Source organism: Schistocerca piceifrons, chromosome 7 (assembly GCF_021461385.2).
Source record: "Schistocerca piceifrons isolate TAMUIC-IGC-003096 chromosome 7, iqSchPice1.1, whole genome shotgun sequence".
NCBI lineage: Eukaryota > Metazoa > Arthropoda > Insecta > Orthoptera > Acrididae > Schistocerca > Schistocerca piceifrons.
In genome coordinates this window covers 538795052-538808519 of record NC_060144.1, presented here as the reverse complement: position 1 = coordinate 538808519, position 13468 = coordinate 538795052, and positions in this window count along the sequence as shown.

The window sequence follows — 13468 nt, the reverse complement described above, 5'->3', positions numbered from 1 at the left end:
AGTTTCGACACTCATAATGCTTACCAGTGACGGTACGCGTAACCGGCTGAAAATGGCTCTGAGCACTATGGGATTTAACTTCTAGGTCATCAGTCCCCTGGAGCTTAGAACGACTTAAACCTAACTAACCTAAGGCTATCACACACATCCATGCCTGAGGCAGGATTCGAACCTGCGACCGTAGCAGTCGTGCGGTTCCAGACTGTAGCGCCTAGAGTTGCTCGGCCACTGCGGCCGGCCAGGTAACAGGACCGGAAGCAACTGTCTCTCGCAAAATTATGGCCCTAAGATAAATGATGCTATAATCCCGCCCCACAATGTGACCTTTACAGGATGAAGTGGTATTCGTTGATTTGTGTGTGGCTTTTGCGTTGGCCATATTCGACACTTCTGTGCACTGACATATCCTGTCACATAAAAGTGGGCTTCATCTGTCGACAAAATCTTCCACGGCCAATCATTGTCCATTTCCATGCGAACCAGAAAGTCTAAAGCAGAAGTCTCTCTCGCTGACAGGTTAACAAGAAGCAACTCGTGCACATGGGTTATTTTTTATGGGTAGCAAAGAAGGACGTTTCATAGTATTTTACGCACCGTACTAAACTGGGATGTCCAATATTCGGGAAATTCTCCGTGCACTACACTCCTCCTGCATTGAGGTGGCCACTGCTTCCACTGATGTCGAATCAATTGGTTTTCTCCCTCTACCAGGCTGCACACCAAAAGAACCCGTCGTTATGAATTTCCGAATCATTTTCTCCAGACCCACAGCAGTCATCGGACCAACGCCTATTTTCAAACATTTCAGTGTACGGAACTTCTGCAGAGCGCCGTGTGCACAGTTATCATTCTTGTATTACTGCTCTACAAGCAGAGCGCGATCTCGCATTGAGACAGTCATAGTGAACGTCGCAGACGCGAAAGGAGTAAAATCCGTGTACCCGGCGTGTTTATACCAACTTCAGTGGGTCGTGCGCCTCACACCTGTTTTCATTTACGTGTTCTGACACATACAGCGCCATCTACCTATCAATTTCCTCACTAGTTGTTTTTCTTCTGCCATACGTTTCCCACTTTCTCCGGTAATATTCCGTTGCAATTTGACGTCATTCTGACCAGTGGTGTTAATTCTAAAGCGTTTTGAAAGTTTAATTATAATCACCCTGTATATTTCAAACTTTGAAATAGCTGTTACCGAACGCTAGTCACTATTTTAATCCCAATTTCTCCGCTTTCTGGGAATTTTGGCACTGCGATTACAAAGAAGAAATTGTTCGCCTATTATGTAATTGAATATGCTACAAATTAAATCTACGTTTTCTGGAATCATATCCATCACACTCATGTTTTATTTCCTTTTTATATATTTTAGGAAATTTAATTAGTAGGTGCATGTTTCATTTTGTGCAGTTCCACTCTGTAAGCAATGTGATGGAATTTAAGTAGTAAAAATTTCTTAATTCGTCTAAAAAATTACAAAAATATGATGCATTTATAAGTCACCAAAAGAAATAGCCACACTTGAAACATAATACTTATTACACTTCGTGATGTAAAGGAGTCAATGTGCGCTTGCCGGTATCAGGGTCCTGCCGCTTCACTTTGCTTCAATAACGTACCTATCGTGAATAAATTGGTAGTACATCAGAGAAAAGAGACCGACGTAATTCGTATACAAAGTGAGGAATGATGCTCTTGGGCGCTTTTTTCAATAAAGGAAGATCAGTGATTAGAAATTCCAGTGACCTGATGTTCTGTATGCCTCCTCGGTACGGATTCGCTTCATCTGATAGGAAAGTCTCTCAAAGAGGGCCGCGTAACAGGTGTCACAGAAGGCGCCTGTTGGGAGAGAAACCTCCTACGTGTCACTTAAAGGAGAAAGTCACTTTGCATTCAGGGCGCACGGAGAGGGCGGCGCATAGCAGAGCGAAATCGTTGGAAAAGAAGACAAAGGCAGACTCATATTCTGTGCGCCCTCTGTGTGTGTTGGGTGGGTGGGTGGGTGGGTGGGGGGTGGGGGGAGAGAGAGGCCTGTAAGGGAGCCGAGAAAGCTGCGCCGGAGGGCAGGGGAGTGGGGGGAATGGTGGCACTCAGCGAGCAGGGCCACCCTGCGAGGTTCTCACCACGACTGTGTAAGAGGAACACGCCATCCAGTCTGCGGGGGGATTTGTCCTTGCCGCTGCACGGAGCGCGTGCAACCCTTAACTATCCTCGCCTCTGTGCCCGTCTACATAAGCCGCAATAACGCTGAAGGAACGATACGTTATGACAACATAACTTCCACGTTCTTTTCTCTATTCTTTGTCTCTTAATCTGACTTTATGAACGAACATAGAGTGGATATTACATAGCGGTTCCACACATATCCTACTTACGAGGGTTGCTTTTTAAGTAAGGGCCGTTTTTAAATGAAACAGAACTGCAGAATACATCGTAAAATTTTTTATTTCACTCCTTACTTAACATCTTTCGTTCAAAAACCCAGTGCCGACACCTGTCAAATCTGAAAAACGATGCCGCTTTGTTGGAAGTGAGAGAGTCCAGCCATATAATGCCGTGCATGGAAACTGTAATTTTGTGCAGTCATCGATAAATGCAAATGGGTGACAGCTACAACGCCGTGGTAATACCCTGGTTGCCTCGTCGAACACTAGAAAAACTCAGAAATATTTTGTCGTCTCACTTTTGGTTGCCATAGCAACCCTTATAAGGATGTGTTGCCTTTTTAATTACGTCTGAATGGCTAACATTCATGAACAGAGACACCAGGAAAACCGTATATGAAAGAATGGCGACAATGTGAGAGTGAACCGCGTGCATAAAGACGCACGTAGTGGGAGGCGCTTGCTGCAAATACACTACTGGCCAATAAAATTGCTACTCCTCGAAGATGACGTGCTACAGACGCGAAGTTTAGCCGACAGGAAGAATATGCTGAGATATGCAAATGATTAGCTTTTCAGAACATTCACACAAGGTTGGCGCCGGTGGTGACACCTACAACGTGCTGACACGAGGAATGTTCCCAACCGATTTCTCATACACAAACAGCAGTTGACCGGCGTTGCCTGGTGAAACGTTGTTGCGATGCCTCCTCTAAGGAGGAGCAATTCGTCCCATCACGTTTCCGACTTTGATAAAGGTCAGATTGTAGCCTATCGCGATTGCGGTTTATCGTATCGCGACATTGCTGCTCGCGTTGGTTTAGATCCATTGACTGTTAGTAGAATATGGAATCGGCGGGTTCAGGGGGGTAATACGGAAAGCCGTGCTGGATCCCAACGGCCTCGTATCACAAACAGTAGAGATGACAGGCATCTATACTGCATGGCTGTAACGGATCGTGCAGCCACGCATCGATGCCTTAGTCAACAGATCGGGACGTTTGCAAGACAACAACCATCTGCACGAAGAGTTCGACGACATTTGCAGCAGCATGGACTATCAGCTCGGAGACCATGAATGCGGTTACCCTTGCCGCTGCATCACAGACAGGAGCGCCTGCGATGGTGCACTCAACGACGAACCTGGCTGCACGAATGGCAAAACATCATTTCTTCGGATGAATCCAGGTTCTGTTTACAGCATCATGGTGGTCGCATCCGTGTTTGGCGACATCGCGGTATGGGGTGCCATTGGTTACACGTCTCGGTCACCTCTTTTTCTCATTGACGGCACTTTGAACAGTGGACGTTACATTTCAGATGTGTTACGACCCGTGGCTCTACCTTTCATTCGATCTCTGCGAAACCCTAGATTTCAGCAGGATAATGCACGACCGCATGTTGCAGGTCCTGTACGGGCCCTTCTGGATACAGAAAATGTTCGGCTGCTGCCCTGGCCAGCACATTCTCCAGATCTCTCACCAAGTGAAAACGTCTGATCAATGGTGCCCGAGCAACTGGCTTGTCACAATAGGCTGGTCACTACTCTTGATGAACTGTGGCATCGTGTTGAAGCTGCATGGGCAGCTGTACCTGTACACGCCATCCAAGCTCTGTTTGACTCAATGCCCAGGCGTATCAAGGTCGTTATTACGGCCAGAGGTGGTTATTCTGGGTACTGATTTCTCAGGATCTATCCACCCAAATTGCGTGAAAATGTAATCGCATGTCATTTCTAATATAATATATTTGTCCAATGAATACTCGCTTATCATCTGCATTTCTTCTTGGTGTGGCAATTTTAATGGCCAGTAGTGTAATACCGACCTTAATTATGTCTTACTCTGGTTGTGTATACTATTACTCAAAATAAATGTATATCAACACGAGTGGTTCACCTTGCGTAAGGACAGGTCTCTAGGTAAATAAAATGTATTTGGTAGCCAAAAATATGTTTGCCAATATATAAACAGCTTATTAGTCGCGTGTGGCGATCCTCACTGCAATAAATGTGACCGCCATATATGAACCAATGACTCTAAGATATCTTCTGCGTAATGGACACAGCTGCAGCAGACGTGATATGAATGGGAACAACATTCGTGACGTTAGTCTGAAGTACACATGTCATAGTCCAACTCACACGTATAATGCCTGGTTCTAGGAAACAGCCGACATCATTGCTTTTTCGACAGGTATGTCGAGTGGAGTTGTTGCACATGCACCTCAGTAATCTGGAAATTGACGTCTGGCGCTGATACGTTACTCACTGTTAAAGAGCGAATCACAGACCATAATTGGCAGGCGGTTGACCGTTCAGTTGCCTTAAACAGTTTAAAATTTCCATATAAATAGCATAAAATGAGTCCACGGTTGCAAATGACGCCAGGTGACGTGCATCGCATGCTGGTATCAGGCGTGCATGTATGTTCGTGTACGTGTGTGTGGAATTTACACAACTGCCACCTACAGAGCCCGACTTAACACCGATCGTTAAACGTTAATGTGGAGTAAATGGTGCGAATAGGAGGAACTGTATGCCACCAATAAATGATAAAGATTGCTAAGAGACGGCGAACACCAAGAGACAGACGTATTCGGAAAGGTACCTGTTACGCGAGAATCATTCGAAAGAAATGGAAATACAATAACAAGTGAGAGCTAAAAGTGCGCAATAGCAGCATTCAGATAAGGCAAAGTGACAGGCCTCTTTGAAGTGTGTTTTTCATATTATGATATTCTGGGTTGATCAGGGCATGCTGCTATGTCAATAAAGACTACTGTGAGGTCACTGTGACAGAACCAAGAAACATTGACGTATCAGTTCACTGAAATCGGCGAGAAACGATGTTGCTAAGGTTTATGACATACTCGAAGTTTTCAGCTATCATTCATTGTCTTTTTCGGGTAATCTGAAACACAATATCATTGACATGGAGTTTTTCCAGTGGACATATAGGAGACAGAAACAGTGCAAGCTATAAGTAACTAACTAGCCTTGTGAATTGTACATTGGTAATCAGTTACTAAGCACGAATGTGAATATTTGTGGATTCTACATTTGCAGTGTTCTTAATTGTTTGTATGTCACTTACTTTCAGCTGCATTTATTCAAAGATGTTGCCATTTGAGGCTTGTAAACGATTTTCACAATTTCGTTTGTAAATAGCTTGTCTGCTACCAGTCACAATTCGTTATATTTACATATTGCACGACTTATTTTTGGTAATTTTTCAAGTGCGTTTCCCTTTGCGTACTATGTCATTTTTTCGTAATTTTCTGAATCGTGTCGTTCTGCATTGTTCAATTGCCTTTGCTGCAATGTACAAACACGCGCACTTTTTCGATGATTAAACATCATAGTGTCGACGTTTGGACGAACTTGTCGACGCTAAATATACGTAAACATCAATAATAAACAAAAACTGTGCGTTTTTATACATTACAGCACAGACAACTGAAGAATGCACAACCCCAGACATCAAGAACATTACGAAAAAATGGCATATTATACGGAAGATAACGCAATTGAAAATGCAGCGTTTTCCTAGAAATGGTCGTGCAAAACAGAAATAAAGGAAAATACTGACTGGTAGCAGAAAAGTTATTTGCAAGTAGATCCAGTGTTTTCACAGTCTTAGGCTTTCACAATTAATTTCTAATGGATCAAATCAAATTCCTCCATTAACTGTAAAAGAAAAACAGCACGATATCATTCATAACATAAGATTTTTAAGTGTCAACAGTGATATAACAGTGAAATAGGGAGTACTCTAAACTTCCACCTAAATCCTAATATTTGTCTCGAAGAAGGTAATATTTGTAAGCAATAGAGTTTAAGCTAAGTGTTTCCATTTGATTGTAATGAATGGCGTTTAATATTACTTGATAATATGTTCATATATGTGAAACCAAACTATTATTTTATGTGCTGAAGTGAAGCTATCATAACCGCTATGATCGGTCCGAACTTCGGAGATTACCTGTTGGCGGTGGTACGTCCCTGCGTACATAAGGCCCTAGAACTTACTCATAAAGTAAACATAGTGTCTATCCTTGAACGTGGACTTCGGAGGACGATACCAATCGGCATTTTGACATTAAAATACCCTTGTCAGAACTAAAATAAGTGATAGTTAGACTTCATAGTTAGACGTTTACACATTTGGCCGCCGAGCCATTTTAGAATGTTATACTACCGCAAAATAAAGTTGTCGTCTGACTTCAGTTCAGTTTTCGCATTTAGTTTACCCATTCTCACTCCAGATATTACCTCGACTATGTGAAGTAAACACTACTAACATTATTTGTCATTGTGGAATAGTTGATAAGTCCGTTCGTAAAAGTCCCTATACTGAGCAGTGACACAATGGGATATCAGTTTAAACTTGTATTATTCTAACATTGTTCGAAAAGTACGATCCACACAAGGAGTTAAGAAAATTGTATATACAGAGGATATAGCGTTTACGATTTACGCTACGGATATTTTAGCCGGCAGTGTGACAGCGCCATTGTTAATTGCGAATGACATTGACCCTATAAGGCAAATCCAGTTCTAGCACCATGAGACTTATATGAAAGTGTACAAAACATTCCTCCCAGTACTGTCAGAACGACCCAGCTTCTTTGTCGAAGGTTTTCAGACAACAGATACGATTTTTTAAAAATCTTCGAACTGACGTTGTTCTACTCAAGGACTTCTTTAGTGTACTAACCAATTCCGCGGGACGTCTGATGAGTGGTTGGTAACGTTATCTACATATTAAGGAATTTTCACGCGTGACATTACTTGGTTTTAACGGTAAATGGGTTGCGTAGCTTAACGATTGACAAAGGACGATATAGAGAATTGTGAATAATTTTCGGTGAGAGTGTGTATTCTAGTTCTTGTGTTGATTGAGTGGAAAAAGGTGCGCAATGGTTAAAACACCGAAATAGTTTCAGTTGAATCAAAACTGAAATGTCTTTGGGCAATTTAAAGGTGAAGTTTTTGTTGTGTTCTGTAGATAACGAAGAATTAAAACTGACAAGCTTTATTCAACAAGCCGACGACGATAGGCGTCCTGCTTATCTATCGACAAACCATTTCTACTAATGTCGACATCAACGGGGATTTAATCTGAAGGCGTCGTTCCTGACTGATGAAAGACGTCAACATGTCTTCGAAACATATCCTTGTTATTTTCGATGGTCCAAGTTTGGTTTCCTTACAGTTTTGAAGCCTAGAAATATAGTCCTTCTTTTCTATATTAGTCGGTAATATTACAGTTTTATTGAAGAGTGATATCTCCGTCTTTGCCAGTCTACTTCTTATTTCAGCCATCTTGTGTAATATTACCTTTTACTTTCGAGATTTCTCTGACTTTATCTGATATCATTAGCTTTCAAATTGGGATGATACCCAAGTTATTATTTATAATCGTAGGGTTCCGCTGTCGTTGTCACAGTCAATAACATTTTTTTCTGCGTTTGTGGCTGTATTGTCAATATAGAAAACTACCGACATTTCGGCCACTGTTGCAAGTGGCATGTCCCTTAAAACGTTTCCATGAAGATGTCAGATGCAATAAGCGAAAGAGGGGAGCTCATAGATACACTGTCTGTTCATAGAATTTGCCTTTCCACCTGAAATAGAAAGGCAAATTCTATAAACAGACAGATAGTGTATCAATCATAGAATTGGCCTTTCCACCTGAAATAGCGCCCCATGAACCATGGACCTTGCCGTTGGTGGGGAGGCTTGCGTGCCTCAACGATACAGATAGCCATACCATAAGTGCAACCACAACGGAGGGGTATCTGTTGAGAGGCCAGACAAACGTGTGGTTCCTGAAGAGGGACAGCAGCCTTTTCAGTAGTTGCAGGGACAACAGTCTGGATGATTGACTGATCTGCCCTTGCAACATTATCCAAAATGGCCTTGCTGTTCTGGTACTGCGAACGGCTGAAAGCATGGGGGAACTCCAGCCGTAATTTTTCCCGAGGGCATACAGCTTTGCTGTATGATTAAATGAAGATGACGTCCCCTTGGGTAAAATAATCCGGAGGTAAAATAGTCCCCCATTCGGATCTCCGGGCGGGGACTACTCAAGAGGGCGTCGTCTTCAGGGAAAAGAACACTGGCGTTCTACGGATCGGAGTGTGGAATTTCAGATCCCTTAATCGGGCAGGTAGGTTAGAAAATTTAAAAAGGGAAATGGATAGGTTAAAGTTAGATATAATGGGAATTAGTGAAGTTCAGAGGCAGGAGGAACAAGACCCTTGGTCAGGTGAATACAGGATTATTAATACAAAATCAAATAGGGGTAATGCAGGAGTAGGTTTAATAATGGATGAAAAATAGGAGTACGGGTAAGCTACTACAAAAAGCATAGTGAAAACATTATTGTGGCCAAGATAGACACGAAGCCCACACCTACTACAGTAGTACAAATTTATATGTCAACTAGCTCTGCAGATGATGAAGAAATTGATGAAATGTATGATGAGACAAAAGAAATTATGCAGGTAGTGAAGGGAGACGAAAATTTAATACTCATTCGTGACTGGAATTCGAGAGTAGGAAAAGGGCGAGGAGGAAACATAGTAGGTGAATATGGATTAGGGCCAAGAAATGAAAGAGGAAGCCGACTGGTAGAATTTTGTGCAGTGCATAATTTAATCATAGCTAACACTTGGTTCAAAGAATCATGAAAGAAGGTTGTATACATTGAAGAACAATGGAGATACTAAAAGGTATCAGATAGATTATATAATGGTAAGACAGAGTTTTAGGAACCAGATTTTAAATTGTAAGACATTTCCAGGTGCAGATGTGGACTCTGACCACAATCTATTGGTTAAGAACTGTAGATTAAAACTCAAGAAACTACAAAAAGGTGGGAATTTATGTAGATGGGACCTAGATAAACTGAAAGAACCAGAGGTTGTACGGATTTTCAGGGACACCATAAGGGAACAATTGACAGGAATGGGGGAAAGAAATACAGTCCAAGAATAATGGGTAGCTTTGAGGGATTAAATAGTGAAGGCAGCAGCGGATGAAATAGGTAAAATGACGAGGGCTAGTAGAAATCCTTGGGTAACAGAAGAAATATTGAATTTAATTGAGCATAGGAGAAAATATAAAAACGCAGTAAATGAAACAGGCAAAAGGGAATACAAACGTCTCAAAAATGAGATCGACAGGAAGTGCAAAATGGCTAAGCAGGGATGACTAGAGGACAAATGTAAGGATGTTGAGGCTTATCTCACTAGGGGTAAGACAGATACGGCCAACAGAAAAATTAAAGAGACCTTTGGAGAAAAGAGAACCACTTGTATGAATATCAAGAGCTCAGATGGAATCCCAGTTCTAAGCAAAGAAGGGAAAACGGAAAGGTGGAAGGAGTACGTAGAGGGTCTATACAAGGGCGATGTACTTGAGGCCAATATTACGCAAATGGAAGAGGATGTAGATGAAGATGAAATGGGAGATACTATACAGCGTGAAGACTTTGACAGAGCACGGAAAGACCTGAGTCGAAACAAGGCCCCAGAGTATACAACAATCGATTAGGACTACTGACGGCCTTGGGAGAGCCAGTCCTGACAAAACTCTACCATCCGGTGAGCAAGATGCATGAGACAGGCGAAATACTCTCAGACTTCAAGAAGAATATAATAATTCCAATCCCAAAGAAAGCAGGTGTTGACAGATGTGAAAATTACCGAACTATCAGTTTAAAAAGTCACGGCTGCAAGATACTAACGCGTATTCATTACAGACGAATGGAAAAACTGGTAGAAGCCGACCTCGGGGAAGATCAGTTTGGATTCCGTAGAAATGTTGGAACACCTGAGGCAATACTGACCTTACGACTTATCTTAGAAGAAAGATTAAGGAAAGGCAAACCTACATTCCTAGCATTTGTAGACTTGGAGAAAGCTTTTGACAATGTGATTGGAATACTCTCTTTCAAATTCTGACGGTGGCAGGGGTAAAATACAGGGAGCGAAAGGCTATTTACAATTTGTACAGAAACCAGATGGCAGTTATAAGAGTCGAGGGGTATGAAAGGGAAGCATTGGTTGGGAAGGGAGTTAGACAGGTTTGTTGCCAATCCCCGATGTTATTCAATCTGTATATTGAGCAGGCAGTAAAGGACACAAAAGAAAATTTCAGAGTAGGTATTAAAATCCATGGAGAAGAAATAAAATCTTTGAGGTTCGCTGATGACATTGTAATTCTGTCAGAGACAGCAAAGGACTTGGAAGAGAAGTTGAACGGAATGGACAGTGTCTTGAAAGGAGGAAATAAGGTGAACATCAACAAAAGCAAAACGAGGATAATGGAATGTAGTCGAATTATGTCGAGTGATGCTGAGGGAATTAGATTAGCAAATGAGACACTTAAAGTAGTAAAGAGGTTTTGCTATTTGGGGAGCAAAATAACTGATGATGGTCGAAGTAGAGAGGATATAAAATGTAGACTGACAATTGCAAGGAAAGCGTATCTGAAGAAGAAAAATTTTTTTACATCGAGTTTAGATTTCAATGTCAGGAAGTCGTTTCATAAAGTATTTGTATGGAGTGTAGACATGTTTGGAAGTGAAACTTGGAGGATAAATAGTTTAGACATGAAGAGAGCAGGAGCTTTCGAAATGTGGTGTTACAGAAGAATGCTGAAGATTAGATGGGTATATCACATAAGTAATGAGGAGGTATTGAATAGACTTGCGGAGAAGGGGATTTTGCGGCACAACTCGACTGGAAGAAGGGATCGGTTTGTAGGACATGTTCTGAGGCATCGAGGGATCACCAATTTAGTACTGGAGGGCAGCGCGGAGGGTACAAATCGAAGAGGGAGACCAAGCGAAGAATACACTAAGCAGATTCAGAAGGATGTAGGCTGCTGTAGGTACTGGGAGATGAAGAAGTTTGCACAGTATGGAGTAGCATCGAGAGCTGCATCAAACCAATCTCAGGACTGAAGACCATAACAGCAAGAACAACCTGAAAAGGTGGACTTGCTCGCTACAGATATCTACATAGAAACATTTGAAGAAACAGAGTTCCAGTCCGCCACATTACACCCAGAGTGTTGGCTCCGATATATTGATGATACCTTCGTCATCTGGCCACTTGGAGAGGAAGCGCTACGAAATTTCCACCAACACCTCAATCGGCAGCACAGCAGAATCCAATTCACTATGGAGATAGAAAGGAAGTATGGGTGCTGCCTTTTCTCGATATAGAGGTTTAGTGAAAGTCTGATGGTAAACTGGGCAATACAGTATATAGGAATCCATTCAGTACTGACAGATACCTACGTGCCTCCTCCCATCAAAATCCGACACAGAAGACAAGAGGGCCCAAAGTATCAGCGATAAGGAACATCCGAAGGATGCACTAGGGAACCTCAAGTCCATTTTTGGTGCCAGAGGTTATGGGATGAAACTAATACGCTACTGCCCATTAAAATTGCTACACCAAGAAGATAAACGGGTATTCATTGGACAATTATATTTTACTAGAATTGACATGTGATTACATTTTCACGCAGTTTGAGTGAATAGATCCTGAGAAACCAGCACCCAGAACAACCACCTCTGGCCGTAATAATGGCCTTGATACGTCTGGCCGTTGAGCCGGAACTTGGATGGCGTGTACAAGTACAGCTGCCCATGCAGCTTAAACACGATACCCCAGTTCATCAAGAGTAATGACTGGCGTACTGTGACGAGTCAAATTCTCGGCCACCATTGACCAGACGTTTTCAACTGGTGAGAGATCTGGAGAATGTGTTGGCCAGGGCAGCTGTCGAACATTTTCTGTATCCAAATACGCCCGTACAGAACCTGCATCATGCGGTCGTACATTATCCTGCTGAAATGTAGGATTCTGCAGGGATCGAGTGAAGGGTTCAAATGGCTCTGAGCACTATGGGACTTAACATATTAGATCATCAGTCCCCTAGAACTTAGAACTACTCAAACCTAACTAACCTAAGGACATCACACACATCCATGCCCGAGGCAGGATCGAACCTGCGACCGTAGTGGTCACACAGTCCCAGACTGAAGCGCCTAGAACCGCGAGGCCACAGTGTCCGGCGAATGGAGGGTAAAGCCACGGATCGTAACACATCTGAAACCTAACGTCCACTGTTCAAAGGGCCGTCAATGCAAACAAGAGGTGACCGAGTCGTGCAATCAATGGCACCCCATACCATCACGCCGGGTCATACGCCAGTATGGCATTGACGAATAAACGCTTCCAAAGTGAGTTCACCGCGATAACGCCAAACATGTATCCGGCCATCATGAAGTTGTAAACAGAACCTGGATTCACCCGAAAAAAAGCGTTTTGCCATTCGTGCACCCAGACTCGTCGTTGAGTACACCATCGCAGGAGCTCCTGTCTCTGATGCAGTGTCAAGGGTAACCGCAGCCATGGTCTCCGAGCTGGTAGTCCATGCTGCAGCAAACGTCGTCGAACAGTTCGTGCAGATGCTTGTTGTCTTCAGGGATCGAGACGTGGCTGCACGATCTGTTACAGCCATGTGAATACGATGCCTGTCATCTCGACTGCTAGTGATATGAGCAATTGGGATACAGCACGGCGTTCTGTATTACCCTCCTGAACCCACCGATTCCATATTCTGCTAACAGTCATTGGATCTCGACTAACGCGAGCAGCTGTGTCGCGACACGATAAACCGCAATCGCGAAATGGTGCAATCCGACCTTTATCAAAGTCGGAAACGTGATGGTACGCATTTCTTCACCTCACACGAGGCATCACGTCAACGTTTCACCAGGAAACGCCGGTCAACTGCTGTTTGTGTATGAGAAATCAGTTGGAAACTTTCCTCATATCAGCACATTGTAGGTGTCGACACCGTAGCCAAACTTGTGTGAATGCTCTGAACAGCTATCACTTGCATATCACAGCATTTTCTTCCTGTCGGTTAAATTTCGCGTCTGTAGCACGTCATCTTCGTGGTGTAGCAATTTGAATTTGGCAGTAGTGTAGAGAAAAGTATGGTGGCAAAGAAGGAAGGCAATACAGAAGAGCAGAAGGAAGCCCAAAACATTGCA